The sequence below is a fragment of the Python bivittatus genome, unplaced genomic scaffold (genome assembly GCF_059951505.1).
Source record: "Python bivittatus isolate LINGU-HERP-01145 unplaced genomic scaffold, Pbiv_v1 ctg000020_np1212, whole genome shotgun sequence".
In the NCBI taxonomy this organism is placed as follows: Eukaryota; Metazoa; Chordata; class Lepidosauria; order Squamata; family Pythonidae; genus Python; species Python bivittatus.
This window is the reverse complement of record NW_028277030.1, coordinates 28,028,519-28,050,127: the sequence shown is the minus strand read 5'-3', so window position 1 is coordinate 28,050,127 and position 21,609 is coordinate 28,028,519. Positions and strand designations below refer to the sequence as shown.

The 21,609-nt window shown below is 40.2% G+C and overlaps 1 pseudogene; it reads left to right on the top strand.

The window, feature by feature from the left end:
- The first annotated feature begins 1,954 nt into the window (after positions 1–1,954).
- On the top strand, positions 1,955–3,089 carry LOC148217019 (uncharacterized; annotated as a pseudogene).
- Positions 3,090–21,609: the final 18,520 nt, after the last annotated feature.

The window sequence follows — 21,609 nt, the reverse complement described above, 5'->3', positions numbered from 1 at the left end:
ATGCTTTAAACATGAAAACATGGTTAAAGTCAGGACACTTAAACATTTTAGGGCAATTCAGCACTGTTGCCTCCCCTGTGTCTTCTGGCTATTTCCTAAGCCAAGATCAGAAATTTCAGTCCGTATCAGTCTGATGTTGTACTTAATTTAAGCTGGAAACCATTTATGGACTATCATTCTGCACATGGAGTTACACCATATTCAGAGTTTGGGTTTCTTTTAATGCAAGGCTTTAAAAGATTAGATTTTGCCTGATTTGTTATAAGGACAGGCTTTCTCAGATTAGATAGAAACTCCTATTAATTGTTTATTCTGATGGATGATTGTAATTTAAAGATTTGGGGCACAGCTGGGATACTTGGGCTTCTAATGACCAAAAAGGACTCTGGTGGCATTCTCAGATGCTGTACTTGTTCTTTTGAGGGAGTGCAACCCCATTTAGGGCATGTAAATTCCTCTTTTCTCAAATCTGGGAACCACAAGGTCTCTGCCTTGTCAGGATTCAGTCTCCGTTTATTGGCCCCAATCCACCCTATCACTGCACCCAGACGCTGGTTTAGGGTATGCTCGGCCTCTTCTGATTCAGATGTTATAGAGAAGTAGAGTGAATGCCCCCAACCCACTGGTTTCATATAGATGTTTGTAACCCAGAAAGTTCAAAGTTGGGAATAGCAACTGGGGACAAAATGATACTTTATAGCACCATACAGCATAGCTGTGCAGGCATAGAGTCATACTCATCCAATATTGCTCTCTGAAACTATCCCTGAAAATAGGAGCAGAACACAGTCCCCAACTCACTGTGACAATTCAGGAGAACACTATGGTCAGTGGTATCAAAAGCCAATAGAAGATCATGTTCTTGATCATGTAGCTAGAATTTTCTTTAGTGAAAATTTACCAAAGGCTCACCATGTGACATAACACCTTGATTTACTTAACAATAGAGGACATATCTTTCTAGCAATGCTTGGTGGTTTATTTGATTCTTTTTAATAGATCTTTTAGAGTTGAATTCTCCTTTTGTGGAGAGAGTCCCTTTGGTTCTACCTTTGCTTTTGATTGAGTAGCCATCAATTTACAGTGGATGATCTATCATTTATGTGCATTAATTTTAAGGGCGATATTCTCCTTTGTGCTGGGTTTCCAAATTCATACACTAATGTGTCCATATAAGGGACTGCTTCATTATACATATTTACTTATTTTATTTATGCAGGTAAATAGCTGCCCGACTCAAACTATGTGATTCTGGGCAATGTACCAAAAAACAAAACGTACATACTTCATGTATCATTTGTTGCCATATGACATAATGCTGTATCCTGAAACTGAGTATGTTTTCATCAAGATTATTCCAAATTTTATATTTATCTAGGCATATTTATCAAAGATATTGGTATTTATTTTTATGTTGGCATGTTTTAAGTTATCACTAATTATTCATGTAAATTTAACAGACTTGTAAAAACTTTTGTATATTTTCCTTATTTATACGTCTTAAAGTGTAAATTTTGTAAGCTGCTTTGACAAGCAGTTTACAAATTCAGTGAAACAGGTATATATTTCACAACAACATGTATTGTTTTTACTTGCATGGTGTATATTTTTTTTATCCTGACGATATATGTACTAGTATGTTGATGAAGATTCTCAGTCATCCAGGTGGAATTATCTGGAGGTTGAGTCATGACAACTGGATTTCTTTTCTTTTGGTTTGATACATTTCGCTGCTTATCCAAGCAGCTTCTTCAGTCTAAAAAGTTGTTTGGGGGGGACCCCATAAAAGTCTTCCAGGATGGCTGTGTTTCTCACTAACATGATGGGCTCGTTGAAGACAATAGGAGATGTGATTAGTAGAGTCTTTGGGATGTGGAACTTCAACTTCAACCCAGCACCCTGGCATGACAGCACCCTCGACAGGAGAAGCAACCTCAATCCGGACCAGATCTGACACCTCCTGGACCTGTGCCTCAACACCATTTACTTCACTTACAGAGGTGACTTCTACAGACAGAAACACGGCTGCGCCATGGGTTCCCCCGTGTCACCCATTGTTGTCAACCTATACATTGAAGAAGTGGAGAAGAAAGCTCTCAGCTCTTTCCAGGGAATAGTACCAACCCACTGGTTCAGGTATGTGGATGACACCTGGGTCAAAATCAGAGTCCAGGAGGTACAGGCCTTCGCAGACCATATAAACACCATAGACTCAAACATCAAGTTTACCAGGGAAGACACCAAGGACAACAGGCTGGCATTTCTAGACTGTGAGGTTCTAACTGGGACCTGTGGCAAGCTAGAAATAGGGATTTACAGGAAACCCACACACACAGACCAATACCTGCAGTTTGACTTGCACCATCCATTGCAGGACAAACTAGGAATCGTCAGGACATTACACCACAGGGCAGAAACCATCCCCACCTCCATAGATGCCAAAAAGAAAGAAAACAGACACCTGAGGACAGCTCTTAAGGCCTGTGGGTATCCACATTGGGCCTTTATTAAATCCACTTCTAGATCCAACAAAAAAACAGCAAACAGAGCTGAGACCCAGAGTCAACAGAAGAATCTTGTTGTTCATGGCTGGTGTGTCAGAGAAGATAAAACGGATATTTGGAAAACACCACATACCTGTGTTTTTCAAACCCACTAACACACTGAGACAGAGGCTTGTATACCCTAAAGATCGAACACCAAAACGTAAGAAGAGCAATGTAGTATATGCAATCCAGTGCAGTGAGGAGTGTTCAGAGTTCTACATTTGAGAAACCAAACAGCCTTTACACAAGAGGAAGGCCCATCACAGGAGGAGCATCAACACAGGACCAGAATCAGCAGTTTACCCTCATCTAACGGAAAAAGGACACTCATTTGAAGACAATAATGTTCACATTTCGGACAGAGAAGATTGGTGGTTTGAGAGAAGAGTGAAGGAATCCAATTATGCCAAAGTGGAAAATCCTTCCCTCAATAGAGATGGAGGCCTCAGACACAACTTGTCTCCCATTTTTCATGCTGCTCTTTCATCAGCCCCCAGGAAGATGAAGATCACTTCACAAGTTCACCAGGGAGGCAGCACTTAAGGACCCACTTGGGGATGAGTGAGGGATTAGGAGTAAGACATCCACATCCCAAAGACTCCACTTATCACATCTCCTATTGTCCCTTCACCAAGCCCATCATGCAGCCACCCTGGAAGACTTTTATGGGGTTCCCCCCAACCAACCTTATAGAAGCTGCTTGGACAAGCAGCGAAACATATCAAACCAAAAGAAAAGAAGTCCAGTTGCCATGACTCAACCTCCAGATATGTACTAGTATAAATCAGAGTAGAATGTGAATATTCTAAATATTGCTATGAGAAATCTGACTCATAGGCCCATTAGGAAGTGGCTTTCTACTCCTTATTTTAGAATATTCTCTTACTCCAGGGAAGAAGAAAAAGGAGAAAGAGGTTGGATCACTTCTGCATGTTTCAATGGACATTGTGACCTTTATTCTTTATTTAAAGAATCACTTCTCATTTGGCAAATGACAAAAATTAGTATTGCTGTCTATACCCAATAAAAACACACCGTTGCTCAACTTGCTGTTCAGTCACGGAATGTTCGTTGTTGATGCAGGCCATATATTCTGCTCAATTATTCCACAAATTATTCCACTAAGCAGGATCCCCAAATCTGTACTTGAAGGTCAGAGGTTGAAGGAAAAATTCCTAAGAGGAGAAATTTCTCATGAATGTAATGTTCTCAGACTTCCAGAAAATGTAGATGAATACAAAATGTATGTGCAGATATAAATGTATACTTTCCAGAATGTTGTGATACAGTTCACAATTCAAGAAAATACATACTAAAAGTATAGTGATAAACACAGACTTGCCTGTAGCCTACTGTGCATGGAAATCCTTAAAATGCACCTCATTTATAATTCAGTCCAGTATGTTTGGACTAAAACAATGTGTTCTGGAAAGCCATGGCTGAATGAGATCAGAAGCAAATTGAGAATCAGAACAGACTGAGAACTGAAATGTTCCATCCTGTCCCCCTTTCATCCATGTTGTAGGTTTGACTTAGATAGCACTGTAGGAGACATGCAATGCTTTTATAGAGGGGATCTTACCAAATAAAGTTTTCTTTCTAAAGAAACTTTCATTGAGCTTTCCTTATCCTTAGATGCTACATGACTATCCTGTTTCTGAATTCCAATTTTCTGTATTCCATCTTATGTAGTTATACATTCTATCACTGTTTATGTTTTGTAGAACTAAAACCCTATATTTTGCGGCTACCTACTACCTTGCTTGGCAAGAGAGGGGCCTTTAAAGATGACGAAGGAGGGAGGGGTGACCCAAGTGTCCTAGTCTTTCAGCAGCCTTCCTTCCACAGCCATAAAATGCTTTTCTACTAAAAATATCTTGGTTTATAAACAGATACACCAGCAGCTAAAAATAGTGAGGGATACATTTGTAACACTCTTATTATCATATCAAGGAGCACTACCCAAAGCATTAGACAAATCTGATAGCTTATTTCCATTTTCTGTCTTCATTTACTCTGGCACAATAGCATATTCTGCCTGTTTTAAAACCCAGTTGAAGCGTTTGGTGAAAAAAGGATTAGAAGAACCATCATTATTAACAGTTCAAAGTGAGCCTCGTCATTGCGTGCTCTGCATTACATTACACTTTTTTTCCCATTTGTGTGAATGTACATGCAAATACCTTTGAACAGCCCACATTTTAATCTTTATTTATGTCGAGCAGGGGACTGAGCCCTGAGAAATAATGTATCTAGCAATGCAACTTGGAAAAAATTATAAGAAACCTCAGCAATCAAAAACAGGGTTAGTGATTGCTACAGACAGAGTCCAACGACAGGGAACATTCCTAGTATACAAAGTTGTGCAGCACAGTATAAATACAGAGTGCTACCTTTTTTTTTTATTATCCGTATATCTGTTTGGAAGCCAGCGGAGGCATTATCAGAAGGTCAAACTGAAGTAGGTACGTTTAAGCACAAGGAAAAGTGCTACATGTTCTTTTACTGGGGTTTTCTGCATTTTGCATCTTTACTTTGGGGTCATTTTTAATGATGAAAAATAGCTAATGAATGCTGTAATTAAATAACCCCAACACCCCATCAACACCAGAAAATGGGCAGGGAAAACTGATCCCAAGAGCCTTTCAACACTTCCTGAGAGCATCATCAGAACTGCCTGGCAACCTAATTTTACCTGTTCCCATGACACTGGCCTTGTCTGGTTTCCAAGCCATGATTTATGCAGCACAAAACAGAAAGGAGAATGAAGATTGTTGGGACAAGGCTTTTTTTATGCGAATAGCTTTTTCTGTCACTTCCTCAAGAGGGTGATTCTACTAAGGATCGCTTGTAGGGAACATTTGTCAGAATGCAACAACGAGCAAGAAAGAAGTTGAAGGCCTCAAATATTAATTGGCTTAGCAATTCACATTTCTGACTTTGACTTCTCTGCTGAAGTCAGGAAATTGCTGTTTTTCTGTTCTGTGTGGAATATTCTGGAACACTATATACTGTATATAAATTTAAAAAATTCCCCTCTCATCCCTATGGGTGGCAGGTCCTGGCTCCCTCCCAGAGGCCAGGGAGTTTGAGGGTTCTGCACAGTATCCAACTGTTTCTAGCACTGCGCTCTTCTGGACAGAGAGCTCTGATGTTGTTCCTGGGATCTGTTGGAGCCACTCTCCCAGCTTAGGAGTCCCAGCCCTGAGTGCTCCTACCACCACTGGGACCACTTTGGCCTTTACTTTCCACATCCTCTCTAGTTCTTCCTTCAGGCCCTGATACTTCTCCAGCTTCTCATACTCCTTCTTCCTGATGTTGCTGTCACTTGGCACTGCTACATCTATCATGACCGCTATCTTCTGATCCATGTCTACTACCATAGTGTCTGATTGATTGGCCAGTAGCTGCCTGTCTGTCTGGATCTGGAAGTCCCACAAGATCTTAGCCCTGTTATTCTCCACGATCTTCTGTGGAATCTCCCATCTGGACTTGGGAGGGTCTAGCCCATACACTGTGCAGATGTTCCTGTACACAATGCCAGCTACTTGGTTGTGCTGTTCAGTGTATGCTGTTCCTGCCTGCATCTTACACCCTGCCACTATGTGTTGGACTGTCTCTGAGGCTTCTTTGCACAATCTGCACCTTGGGTCCTGTCTAGTGTGGTAGACCTCTGCTTCTGTGGATCTGGTGCTTAATGCCTGTTCTTCTGCTGCTGTGATCAATGCTTCAGTGCTGTCTTTTACTCCAGCCCTTTCCAGCCACTGATAGGATTTCCCAATGTTGGCCACCTCAGCTGTTGATGGTACATCCCATGCAGGGGCTTGTCTTGCCATGGTACTTCCTCCACTTGAACTTCCTCCCATGTCTGCTGCTGCCTCAGGCATTCGCTCAGCAGCTCATCTCTGGGTGCCATCTTAGTGATGTACTCCTGGATGCTCTGGGTTTCATCTAGAACAGAGGCTTTGACACTCACTAGACCCCGCCATTATGAGGAGCTTCCAGGTCTTCACATCAGCAGCCTCCATATCCTCCTTTGGCCAGCTCACTATACCGGCAGGGTATCTGACGACTGGCAGGGCGTACATGTTGATGGAATGGAACTTGTTCTTCCCATTGAGCTGGCTCTTCAGGACCTTTCTTATCCTTTGGTGGTACTTGGATGTTGCTGTGTTCCTTGCCTCCTCATCATGGTTTCCATGTGACTGTAGAATACCAAGGTACTTGTAGCTGGTCTCTATGTCTGCCATGTGTGTCAGTAAAAGCATATGTTTGGCAGTAAAAGCAAAAGTTTGGTTAGCAATAAAAGCAAAGTAAAAACAATTGAAGGTTCTTGTTTGCGTAGATCCTGACAATGTGGCTCGCTGATAGTTCCACCCCATCAGTCTTAACTACCTTCCCTCTATTTACTAGCATCTGGCCACACTTCTCTAGTCTGAATGACATCCTAATGTCCTCACTGTAGATCCGTGTCAGGTGGATCAGTGAGTTGGTGTCTAGAGATATCTTAGCATAGAGCTTGATGTCATCCGTGTAGAGGAGGTGGCTGATAGTAGTTCCACTCTTGAACTTGTACCCCTGTCCAGTCCTTGTGATTATCTGGCTGAGGGGGTTGAAGCCTATGCAGAACAGCAGCAGGGACAGTGCATCACTTTGGTATATGCTGCACTTGATGGCCACTTGTGCTAGCTGTCTTGAGTTGACTTCCAGTGTTGTCTTCCACAGTCCCATTGAGTTCTTGAGGAAGGTCTTGAGTGTCCTGTTGACTTTTTATAGTGCCAAGCATTCACAGATACATGTGTGTGGCATTGAGTCATAGGCTTTCCTGTAGTCAATCCAGGCTGTGCCCAGATTGGTCTGCCTGGACCTTGAGTCTTGGGCGACTGTTCTATCTATGAGCAACTGGTGTTTTTGAGCCTCTGGTATTGTTCCAAATGCCCTTCTGAACTGTGCTCATGTACTGGCCCATATGATTCTGTAGCTTGGTGGCTATGATGCCTGCTAGGACTTTCCATGTTGTGGGGAGGCAGGTTATTGGCTGTTAGTTGGATGGTGCTGTTCCCTTGTAGGGGTCTTTCATGATCAGCACTGTCCTTCCTTGTGTTTGCCAGTCTGGGTGGGAGCCTGCTGCTAGCAGCTGGTTCATCTGTGCTGCTAGACGTTCATGCACTGCTATTAGTTTCTTTAGCCAGTAGGTGTGGATCATGTCTGGGCCAGGTGCTGGCCAGCTCTTCATGTTCTTGACCCACTGTTGGATGTCTCCTACTGTGATGGTGTCTTGTTCCTGTTCTGGGAGATTGGTGTGGTCTGCTTTCAGGTCCTGCAGCCACTTTCCACTGTTGTTATGTGTCTTCTCTTTCTCCCATATGTTCTTCCTGGACTGTTCAGTTTCTACTGTTGGTGGCACTGCTATTAGTGTGTTGTTGCACTGCAGTTGGGAGTAGACCTTGGATGGTTCTTTGGAGAACAGGGCATTTATCTCCTTAGCCTCGCAGCCAGTGCTGTGAACCTTTGTTTAGCAGTCTCTAGGGCTTCAGATGGAGTCAGGCCCATATATTTTTTCAGTAGCTGAGTCTTATCCTTAATTTCCACACTCTTCTGTAGTTCCACCAGCTGACTTCTCTCAAAGTTGCCTTGATCTTAGCCTCCAACCTCTTTTTCAAGGGACAGTATGTACTGCTGTTCTTCTTGATCATGTAGCCAAACATCTCCAGGATTACAGCGGCTGTACCATGTACCAGTTCATTGGCTTGCGTTATGGTGGTAGTAGGGATTGTTGTGAGGGCCCTATTGGCATCTTCTAGCATACTATCTGATGGTATTTCTCCACTGAGCCTTGGTAATCAGTCTCGAGGGTTGACCATAGCTAGGTTATCCATGATCTTATGCCTCATATCAACTCCTATGTAATGGAGGAGGTGTTAGTGATGTTCCAGCTTCAGGCGTTGGCTGCACATCCAGTTGTTCTTCTGGGTCTTCTTGAGTCTGAGATGTAATGTGTAGTTGGTCTATCTCATGTTGTGAGAGCAGCTTCCTCTTCACTATGTTGAAGTGTTGGGTAACCAGCTGTTTCTCAGTTAGTGTGGATGTAGGTCTTCTCTCCATCCATAATTCCCTCATACATTTCATATATCCCCTCTCTATAGGTCTACTGTTGTAGAAGCATTCCATCAATTCCAGGCTCTCTTGTCTCATCCATGTTTGGTTTGTTCCAGTAGCCCACTTATCATCAGATTGTCCTGGTTCCCCAACATCTAACACGGACCTTGTTAATCGGGGCGACATCTGAGCCAGCATGACTCTCTTAGTTCGTGTCACTCTCATATTTGAGTTAGGCAGATGAAGTGTTAAGAGGTCCTTGCCCAAGGACCCCTACTGGTAAAGTAGGTAACATCCAGAATTTGAACCCTGGTCTCCTACATCAAGGGCAGTGCTCTAACCACTATGCTATCCAGCCGTAATGGTTAGATTATATGTGTGTGTGTGTGTGTGTGTGTAATATATATAAATTATCCTGCCTAATACTCCTTCCTCCTCCTATTTTCCCCAGAAAACAACAGCCCGGTGAGGTGAGTGACTGGCTCAAAGTCACCCAGCTGTCTTTCATGCCTAAGGCGGGACTAGAACTCACTGTCTCCTGGTTTCTAGTCTGGTGCCTTAACCACTAGATCAGTGTTTCTCAACCTTGGCAACTTGAAGATGTGTGGACTTCAACTCTCAGAATTCTGGAAGTTGAAGTCCACACATCTTCAAGTTGCTAAGGTTGAGAAGCACTGCACTAGACCAAACTGGCTCACATACAGTTTTACTACCTTTTTTTTTTTTTTTTAGTAACATACAGTTGTTATTACTCTGGTTCCATGGCAGAGGTGATGCCATGGTATGCTGCATGAGGTGACCAAGGACAAGCTAACATAACCTACTGTTAGTAGAGTAGTGTGTCCCTTACTTTTGCCAATGGAGGGAAGCAATTGTTAGTTATTTCTCCCTCCCCTCAAAGGCTCCCATACAACCCACCCAAGCTGCCCATAAATGTATAGCTCCCTGGAACAGACTGAAGGGGGGAAGATGGAGGAAAGGAGGAAAAGCTAAAAATGTCCCCCACCATTACTCCATCAGTGCAAGGAAGTTCAATTTCTGTCTATCTCTAGGAATTACACTGTATCCCTTTTGCAATAATGCCCAAGCACACTTACAGTTATACACAGCTACAGAGAGAGGCATGCAAAAGCCTTACTGTAAGAGAAAACAGCCTTATTTTAAGGGAAAATGGATGCAAATGTGTGAATGAGAGAAAACTGTCTGCATGCATTAGAATGGATAAGCTTATGATGAAAAAAACCTAAGATGGACACTGCCTCCACCTTAGGTCTTTTCCATCGTAAGCTGGACACTTTTCCATCTATAGTTCAATGAGACTGCAACTACTTTGTCAATGACCTATCATTCAACACATCTGGAGGACACAAAGTTGAAAAATCTGGATTTCAGGATGTAATTTTACTACTAATTTGTCCCTGTTTGAGATACCTGTCCCTTCTTGCTGTTCTCAGTTGGTGACATGTCTCTCTGTACCTGATTTAGGACAAAGATGGAAGCCTGCAAATGCAGCATCGTATATGAAGAGTAACAAACACATGAGGAGAATAATGCAAAAATCATGCAAAGGATGAGCGATTTTGCTGGAAACTATTTTGACGTAACCTGAAACTGACTTTTATTGGGAGATTTTTCTCTACCAGGGGCTTAAGCTAATAACTTTCTGGAAGATGTCCTCTTTAAAAACTCTTTAAAACATATGAAGAAATGCATAGAAATGACTCAGAAGACTGATTTTATTTTCTTGAGATTTCCTTTCAAAAACAAACATATGTTCCACTTTATCATTTTGACTTTAAAAACCCAGGGTTGTGGGAAAGAGAAGTAGGAGGGGGTTTAAAAAATAAGGAGCAATAACATTACTTCTAAAATCCCAGTTTGGAATCCTGATCCTTAGTGTATGGAACTTTTCTAGACCGCTTAAAGCATTGGATACTATAGAGCATGGTCCAAAAAGATTGAATTTCTGCAGTTCCTAAAACCCCAAAATTCTGTTTCTGCCTCCTGAAGCCAAACTTTATCCCTTTAAGTTTCTTGTGGCCATATTCTGCACCATCTGGGTAAGGATCATTTTAATTTTCTACAGCGTTCAGTGTATTGATTGACTTTGATGGATTGTGTGCATCAAGTAGGTGTGGACTCTTAGTTACCACATAGATTTTCTCCATGATGATCTATTCCTAACCTGGTCCTTCAAGTCTTCCAATGGTGTACCCCTTGCCACTGTAACTGAGTTCATCCACCTTGCTGGTCATCCTCTTCTTCTCTCTTCTTCCACCTTTCCCCGCATTACGGACTTCTCAAGAGCTAGGTGTTCGCATAATGTGTCCAAAGTAGGATAATTTAGTCCTTGGTTGACTCTTTTTAATGATCCATTTGTTTGCTTTCTTGGCTGTCTGTGGTATTCTCAGGAGTTTTCCCCATCACCAAATTTCAAAAGCTTCAATATTTTTTCTATCCTGCTTCCTCAAACTCCAACTTTCACTTCCATAGAGTGACACAGGGAATACAGTTGCCTGTGCTATTCTAATCATGCCATCACTATTATTCTACTGGACATTCCTTATTTAATCCTCTTCACCCACATTCAAAACACTTTTTTATTTTCATTAAACTCCCTGTCCATTTCTTCTGTTGTTGTCACTTTTTAACATTAACCATTCCCTGTTCCTTTTGACTTCATTTGGGCAATTCTCTTTTTTGTCTATAAATATATTATACAATAACTTTCTCTTTCTTTGCAGTAATCTACACTTTTTTACACATCCAAAGTTCCATCCATATTTCCTGATTAGCATGACTCCCCACATTTCTGTCACAACCTGTAACATATTTTCTTTTCTCATTCTGTTCATTCTGTTCTAAGCAACTTCCACATCCTATTTCTGGTGGGAGACAATTCTAGCTTTTAACAGCTTTTCACATGGGACTCATACATTCTCTTCCTGTGGTGATTCTACTTTCCCATTTCTTTTCTCCCACATTCATTTTTCCCCAAGACCTACTTCTGACACTAGCAAAACAGTGATATATCCACAGTCAGAACGTCTCCTTACCCTTATATCCTGCACTAATTGTCTCCGTCTTCCATCGTAAACAATCAGATCAATCATGCTTTTAGTTTTATATCCATTCCTTTTCCATATGTATACATGTATAGGCTATTTGAAACAAACAGACCTTTTTCTACATGGATGCTCACCAATCAGTCACCATTCTCATTCATCCCTGGACCTGATATAGCCCAACCACTTTCTTTGTCTTCTTTCATCTTGTTTCTGTTTATTCTTTTTTGTCAGTTACCAGAATAATTTTCCACCTAGACTGCATTTATTGTGATGCCATGTGGCATTCATAACATTGACATCTGCTTCCCAGAAGTGGAATATACATCCCTCTGTCTCAAAGAGGATCTTCCTAAGAAGAAATGCTTACTTTAGCATATAGCAAAAGTAAGTAAGTTCCCCCAAACCCCTTCCTTTCCAGGTGGAAAATCTTTTGCTCTTTTGAAACTGTAGGCAGTTCAGTTCTCCGGCAGGAGGGGACCCACAAGGAGCTGTGTACTGAAGGGGAATGAGGGCAAGGGAGAAAGAGAGTGCTAAGATTCTCCTCCAACCTCTGATTAAAGTTGCAATTTACAGGAAGAAGGATGTTCCAGGTAGTAAAGGGACACAGAAAGAACATCTTTTCCAAGGGTTATCTATTATCTAGATGAGTAAGAAGTAGTTAACTAAGAACTGTCCTCCTGTTTAATTTCTTTTTTGATGCCTGTTTTCAAGTCTAATATTTTGTCTGTGAGTGATTACTGTCTCTATATGTCAACCCCGCTAGGTAGACCAGACCAGGGAATCAGACTTCACAGGAAAGCTAGAACTTCTTTTGTTGAGATGGGCTGTAATAATGGAATCCTACAAGTCTGGTTGCACTGCGCCTCCACCTCCCTCTTCTACTCCAGTGAATCAGGTCAGTGTCTGCCTAAGCTGCTTCCAAATATTATCTTGTTTCTCACGACTTTAAAAATGTGCAACCCTTTTGCCTAGGTAATAGTTCTTGCATATTTCCATCAAGATCACCTTCCATAGTTTCTATATTATTCAAATTCAGTCTTTTGTGTACTTTATGCAAATTGGCACCTCTTTACATTGGAATGGCTTCTTAATAGGAGCCAATCATCAAAATCTTGGCTTCTGCTCAGAGTCTTATATTTTTATATATGAAAATATAAGACTCTGAGCAGAAGCCAAGATTTTGATTAGATCGATCAATCTATCTATCTATCTATCTATCTATCTATCTATCTATCTATCTATCTATCTATCTATCTTTCTATCTTTCTATCTTTCTATCTTTCTATCTTTCTATCTTTCTATCTTTCTATCTTATTGGAGGTTCTTCTAAGATGATGATGATATAGATATAGATATAGATATAGATATAGATATAGATATAGATATAGATATAGATATAGATATAGATATAGATATAGATATAGATATAGATATAGATATAGATATAGATATATTCCTATTGGAGGTTCTTCTAAGATTTTGAGCAGCCCTATATTTTATATCTTCCACAATGGATTGTTTTGTTTGTAACTACTAAAAAAGTAATTTTTACACTTTATCTTTTCTTTTAAAGAAGTCTGATTCTATTTATTTTTTGTGGGGAGGAGGGGCTGATTTTACTAGCCACACATCCCAACATTACAGGATCATGAGATATTATTATAGAATGTATTCATTTTTAAGCCTTGTTTTTCCTTTTACTTACTAATGAAGTACACAAGTTCTGAGATCCCTATATCTCTCATCCACCAAAGTTAGGGGGGAAGACCCCAGTTAAAGGTAACCACCTAGAAGATAAGTAGAGACAGCAAGAACTACCAAGCATTACACTGAGTCAGGAGGCGGAGTTAGGGTTGTGAAGACCTGGGGGGTTCTGGGAAAGGAATATTGATATCTCCAAAGTTTCATACTATGTGCCATGCCACTATAGGATTTATTCCCTATAATCCTGTCTTTTTCCCAAAATCCTGTCTTCTTCCATTATCATTCTTAACATGCAACTGACACCAACCAACCGATTCCTAATTTCACAAACACCCACAGCCTAGATGACATCAATTCATACTTTCTAAACTACATTTGAGCCCTTTCATTCATAATTAGCTTTACTAGTTTATTTGTATTATGTGACTTTTATTTCTAATGTTATTTACCACCCAGAATCCATTAGCAGCATGAGTTAAAAGTTCCATTAAATAAGTAAATAAATCTATACTTTCACTTCCCTGCATTCCTCTTATTTCACAAGAGCAAACCACTTTCATTAAGATCTTCTCCTTTCTCTTTGTTTCACAGTCAGACCACATACCTATTTTTCTTTCATTAATTAATTCAGGCTCTTTACCGTTTATTCCTTTTATATTCTAAGTGACAGCCTTCCATATGTCATAGTCATAACCAGTTGGGCCAATAGACAAACTGTAGATCTCTATTGCCTACAATATTTTTTTCAGCTGAGGCTTTAACACACCACTTTTAAAAAAGAGTAGGTTATGTCACCAGTCTTAGTTTTGCTTGTATCACATGCAACACTCCTGGCTAATGGTAAAGACAATCCCAGATGGTCCTGGCCCATGTTGCCCAGTATGCCACAAGCAGAACCAAAACCCAGTTTTACCTCAAGCATGCTTACATTATTCTATTCAAGCTAATATCTCTAATTTAGAGCCTGTCTATGAGTCAAATACTGATGCCTGCATGCTACCAATTAGATGACATCAGAAGACATATAAGTCTTTACAATAATGACCATGAAGTAGGGTTTTTAAAAATATTCTAAGCAGTTCATAAAATAAAAAAGACCTCACATGCATTATCCCAGAGGTCACAGTTGATGATATATTAAATGCCTATATTTATTATGTCTTGTGTTTACTTTTAAAATTAGGGCCAAGAACTTACCTCCTACCAGCCCTTGGAATTAGGAGACTAAGTTATGGAGAGGAAGTTTTGACCTTTCACAGTTTTTTCCTCTTCCCAGTTAAAATAACTCCTCTTTTGGGCCCATTCTCTGCTTAAAATGCCCATGTGGGGCAAAAAGGATTTATTATGAGATGGTTTTCAATGGAATCAACTTTAGGGCTATCAGAACTGGACAGCAGTAGATGGCAGCAAAGGGATATAGAAAAGTCTACCTCTTTGCTGCCATCTTGTGGTTGTCTGAATTTTGCAATCCATATAAGGTAGCCCTAACCTCCCACTCTGACAAAATGTATGCAGTACACCAGTGCTCCTCAACCTTAGCAACTTTAAGATATGTGGACTTCAACTCCCAGAATTCCCCAGCCAGCATGGAGTTGAAGTCCACATATCTTAAAGTTGCTAAGGTTGAGGAGCACTACAGTAACACCACATGTGAGTGGGGGCGGGAAAATGTGATAGACATTTTAGACTGACCGATAGAAAAACATTTCAGCACCTTGCCTGCAAGCACTCTTGGACTTGGTATCACAGCTTCCCAGAATTTTTTTTTTTCTTCACGCAATCTAACCCCACTCTCAAAAATCCAACTATGGTGTAATATTTAATTGGGTGCAGAAATATCTTAAAGACAAGGAGGATGCATTTATCCCATAATGTACTCATTACAGTGGATTTTTATTACATTACAGGCACACACTGCATTCTGTTTTGCTAGAAAGCAGCAGTTTCTCTGTTTCTTATAAAATCAGTCTCAAGACAAGATGTTGAAGCTTTGACATCCTTTTACAAAATGGTTCATTCCGCCCACACATACAGCAGTTCTCATCCCACCCACACATCTGTGTGACATGCAACAACACTGACACATCATCTGTGCCACCGCCCTTCTCATTACCTTAGCTAAAATTCTGCAGTTTTTCAAACATCTTTCACACCTCTGAGCAAGTGGGTTCATTCGGAAACTCCTCAAGGATGTAAGATGTGACACACTCCTTTTCTTTCCTTTGTGTTGTGACTAAAATGCATAGCATGCATCTGTGTCAATCACACTTAAAATCCGGCTGTGTTTATGGATTTCAGTGATAGAAACTTGAAATATCTTTTATTGGAAGAAAAATGAACATATTTGTCTTCTCTTTTGCCCCTCATATTGTATGGCTGGCAGCTGGTTCCTAAGCAAGAATGGCTGGATTCCTTCAAAACTGTTTTGGAGATTCTTTTTAAAGGCTTTTCACAGTATGTGAATTCAGAAATGGTGATTGCTCCAGTTTCAGCTCTAGCAGTCTTTAAAACATTCGCACATTTCTCTGCACACAATAAGATAGGGTTGCCAGTATATGTACTTCAAGTAAAAATACATATCTCTGGAGTGGAGGCCTTTAGGTTAGGGGTATGATAGTAAAACCAGGAACTGAGAATCCAGTTCTTACTAGCAAATCTAGAACAGAACTCAGCATCAAAAATGTGGGGGGCTGGCTTTGCCATCTCATAATCCTATGTTAGCCACACTAAAAATTCACAATACTTTTCCTAGAACTGATCCCAAAACAAAAGCAAAATATTCACAGCCCAATTTGTCTTCCCCTCATCCCGAAGAAAGAATTTTGCACCAAAGTAATCCATCAAGAATATGGGGGAAGAAGGTAGTTCAGCATGGCTTACCTGCTAGATTAAATTTTGCCTTGAGTAGTGCTAAACCAGTGTTTCTCAACCTCAGCAACTTTAAGATGTGTGGACTGGCTGGGGAATTCTGGGAGTTGAAGTCCACACAACTTAAAGTTGCTGAGGTTGAAAAACAACATGCTAAACTATCATAAGGGACAATGACATATCCATATCCGTCTACCCACTGTATCCTACTGCAAAGATCAGCAAAGATCTGCCCCTTGCAGATCTCCACTTCCAAACATACTAATTCTCCATGAGCAGTTGGCCATACAGGATTGTTGAGGAGAAAAGTTCTATCTGACCCTGTGTCTCCCCAACCACATTTTTCTTTAGGCATCTCCACATCCTGCTTCTTTGGCATGGAAGATTTCTTTTGTCAACTTTCTGCAAGCACCTTGGACTACATCCTATACTTTGTCCTCCCCTAAATAAATCTAGTTGGATTCAGAAAATCTCCCATGGCCCAGAACTGGTAATGAAGGCTTAACAAGAAAGGGATCAATTGCCCTGCCACCCGGAGTCACTAGGAGTCAGGTGGTGTATAAATTTAATAATAAAATCAATCAATTAATCTCTTGCTAAGGATTCCAAAAGGAAAGGACTAACACAGACTTTTGCCACCCCAGTTCCTCCAAGCACCTTTTTCTAGGAAGAACTCAATTAAAATGAACCCATGCTTTTGCTTATTCAGCCAGAAATGATGCTAAATATGCAACCCTTTTCTTAGATGATATACTGTAAGGGTATATGTGAAAAATACATCCTAGAGTAATTTTAGGGTGTAAAATTTTAGTGTTCCTGGGCCTTTGGAAAGAAAGGTATGTTCTTTTAGTGACCCATCATCCTGAAAAGTGGTGGTATTGTTCCCAGCATCAACATCCCATATTTGAAGACCCAGAATACAATCCAGATATATAACTAAAGAGGTCTAACCATAATGAGTTAGTCCAGTGCCGAATGAAACAATATTTTAGCCCAGCCTTTTATATATATTTAATTTGACTGAGAAAAACCCTTATATTGTGAATATGATTGTGCATTATCATGGTATAATAGCCAAATTATTTATTTGTTCTTTATTTATTACCCTTATATCTTTCTTTTCTTCCAAAAATCTCAAGGTCACATAAGTTCCCTCCCACCCCATTTACTTTTGTATAAATTGGGTGGAGAAAGAGGAACAACTTGTGAGGAACTGATCGTAGCTGAGCGGAGTCCACCACGGCTTAGGCAAGCCAGCGCAGTCACGATGTTGGTAAAGATGTCCAAAGGAGGGGTCTGCTGCAATGCAAATAAAGACCCTAGCAGAACTTGAAAGACTAACTAAGGCTTTATATCATATGTTTTCAGAGACTGTTGTGTGTTTCTGGGAGGTTAGAAACAGAGAGATTAGAATGAAAGGCAATGTGGTTGATGAAGAAATAATACTTACATATAGATACAACCATTTCCAGAACAATTATTGGACTGGAGATAGGTACATTTTCCATTGGTGCCTTGTCTATATTCTAATCCTCCTTGCCACCATTTTGGGGGAAAGGAATCTTTGCATCCATGTTTATTCCCTGCACATAACCTGGAGCCATTTATAATTTCATTCCATTTTTCAGTTGCAGCTATGTTTTAGCATTTCATGTGTTATCATAATGAGCATCTTGATGACATCCTGTTCAGGAAATATGTAAATATAACAGAGGATATATTGCATATAATAATGTTCTGCTTAGCTTTAATGAGCTTCTGCTGGAATGGAATATATTGTTTAAGTATAGCTGCTGGGTTAGCTTCCTGAAAGTAGTACGTTATGGCAAACCAGCAATTCTTGTGAAGAGATCTACTGTTCTTGTGAAGCTGTTTTTTGTTTGTTTCATTTAGTTTGGTTCAGGTTTCAGGTCTAGATTTTATTTAATATTGCAAAGTTAATTTCTGCTTAGTTATGAGTTTTGGATAGTAAAGATCTCAACAAGACACAACAATTAAAATTAACGGTGCAATACTAGGACAAAAACATGATCAGGCTCCAGACAAAAGTGAGGGAATTTGGGGGCTTTCTTCCATTGCGTAAGGATGAAACGGCAGGATGGAAAGTTGGTAGGCAGAAGATAGTTATTGTTCAAGTTCCCTGGCTTACCAGTTGTAGAAGTTCATTAACCACAGGAAAAAAAGTAAGCTGAACATAAAAGTCATAATAAATTTAAATTTTTTTTTAAACTTTATTCAGTGTGGGAAGAAAATAAAACCTCTGTTCTGAAAGGTTCCATTATGAGACTCACCCACTACAAAAGAAAGAATACAGAATCTTAATTTTTTTTCTTGCCATAATTGAATCAGTGAAGCTGGGCATCCCCACTTTTTAGTATTTATTGTTTATGAAATGAAACCTGTCCTGTGCCAATGTTCAATTTTAGTTCGGCATGTGATTGGAATCTGCAAACATTTACAGAATCTGGCTTGAATATTATCTTTTCAATAAATCCTAAACTTGTTTTGATGGACTATCAACATCTGCTATATTGGCAGTCAGTATGTCTAACATTCTACCTGCTTTTATTTTTGTCCTGAAGACATCAACACTAGAAGTGTTTTTTTTTTTTTTTGTCTGCGCTCAGTCATTGCTGACCCTGCAGTGACTGCTTGGATGAGTCCTTGCAGTTTTCAAGGCAACTGTTTTTCGGAAGTGGTTTGCCAGAGCCTCCTTCCTAGGGCAGAGCCCAGCTGGCGAGCACAGGAGGCAGGGTTTCCGTTGCTTCGCACCCTTTTCAGGCATGCGCGGTTTTTCGCGCTTACCGGCATCTGCTCCCAACTCCTTTTTTGCAAGGCGCCGCCAGCATTTTTCCTCCCACCGGAGTGAGAGTACCCATTTATCTACTCACGTAAGTTTTCAAACTGTTGGGTTGACAGGAACTGGGGAGGAAACAGGAGCTCACCCTGTTTAACGCGAAGGCTGGACTCGAACCACTGAAGTGTCGACCATTTCTGGCCAGCAACTTTCAGCGTCATTAAGCCGCTGCGCCACAGCGTCCCCCTAGAAGTGTGTGTCAGATTTGGCTAAAATCTAAGTTTCGAGTTGGAGCAGGCAAATCAGAACACTTTTTCATTCCTCCATCCTTAGGAAGTTTTATTTCACAGAAAACATCAGCAAATATTATTTACAATCATTATCCATTCTATTGGCTTAGACATATTTCTCTACAATGAAAATGTAGTATGCTTGAAGTTTTAAAAATCAAACTACAGTACTAGCACTGCTGAGCAGTAAAACAGTGAGCTAAGAATGCAGAAGCATCAGAAGCAGCACGATAGAATAATGTGAGAAATAATTAACTCCTAATATTAAGAAATTATTCAACTTTCTGTGGAGGTGAGAGTGTTTTCTGACATTTTGGTGAAGTATAGCTGCATAACCTATGATATAACGGAATCTGATTCATAAAAGTGCATCTAATGTACTTTCTCATCAGATCTATACAAGCTGAGATCCACAGACTTAATACGACCCTCTATTTTGGTACAATCCTATGCAAGCAAGCAAAACAAGAGCGATTACTAAAATTTTGCTAGGCTGCTACTAATGTTCCTGCTTCACGGGCAACATTTAATCTGGTGGGTCCCAACATTCTGTGCACAAATAGTGTCTTTGCATTGTTTGGTCTCCAGGAGGCCCTGGATTTAATTGATCTGGTGGAATCCGGAGTTTCCTCTAAGATATAGAGTCCATGTGTTCTGTATTTATCTACAAGAAAACTTTAGGTTTATGACATTTGTTTCCTTTAAGTCTTCTACTGCCATTCAGCCTCAAAGCTTCTACAACTCTAGCATATCTTGTTTTCTTGAATGTTCAACTTCCAATGGCATTCTAACGTCCTCCTTCTCCTCTATGTTGAGAGCCAGAAAAAAGTGGAATTTTGAAGGGAAAGCTACAATATCAAAACTAGGATGTTGCTGTCCAAAATATATATTTCCAAAAGAAGTGTTGAGTCCTGATAACATTTTACACTGGAGCTTTCTCAGTCCCTCATCCACTGGCAGGCAATCGGTGCATTCAGTGGGGTGGAATTTTGCACAGGTAGAGAAAGACAGTGGTGTATCTCCAATTGTTCTTGACTGGAGAGGCTCCATAAGAAACAGGATTAAAGACCGCAAAATGGAGAGGAAGTGGTTTTATCTCTCTGAGGCATGTACAAATTTAGAGAGTTGCAAAAAGGAAAAGCAAGCAGTCAGGTTGGGGAAACTAAACAGGGAGTTTACAAAATGATGGTGACATGGGAAGGGACCACACCGTTAACTACAACTGACAACTACAATATACAATATATACATCCTGCCAAGGGATGTGAAAAAACTTTTGAGCAACTATAATCAATTCATTTTTTGAACCCTTCATGATACATGTGTATGAATGAAAGTTTACACTAAGAGAAACTCCCAGAGAAATTGTGGTGGGGAAATAACACATCCATGATTTGCACAAAATTAAAAAGAGTTTTTTCTTTTCCAGCCCCAGAAACATGATGAAAATTTCCAGTGTCAGTTTTTAAAAACAGGATGGAATGAACTGAAATGTGAGAACCTTTACATACAAACACACACCAAAAGGGCTTTTGTCCTGAATGAGCATCCAATGTTTTTTGTGGATTATTATGCAGATTTGATTATTTATTGGATTGATTGATATGGCCACACAATTTGCAAAGCAACTCTAGGCAATTTACAATTTCTAGAAGCATATAAAAACAAGAAACTAAAAATAAAACACAATGAACTTCTGGAACAGAAAAAAAAATCAGAATAATAGAAAACCAAGACCAACTAACACCTAATTCATTCAGAACCTTTCATTCTGGACAGGGCCATGTCATATTCTGGCCTAGTGCCTCTGTGTGTGTGTGTGCATGAGTGTGAGTGTGGAAGAACCGGGTTTTCAGAATCTTATGGAAGGCTAGTAGGGTTGGGGCCTGAACCTCAAGGGGAATGTTGTTCCACAGGGCAAGCATGACATAGAGAAGGCATACCTCCTGGGTCCCACCTGGTGACAGTGTTTCATAGATGGGGCCCAAAGAATTAATAATTAAGTAATTATGACATTAGTCTCCACAATAATACTATATGCTAGGTCCTTCAGTGGATTTGCCTAACTGTGCACATCTGGTAGAAGTCCAAAAAATGCTCAGCTTTCATTTATATGGGGTAGTTACCATGCTAATTTCCCAGAATTTAATAATCTGGGCATCTTGAGGATTGCACTGTGAGAAATTATGATAGTGATTTTCTTATGGAAATTAAGGAGCTCTTCAACTGCCATGGGT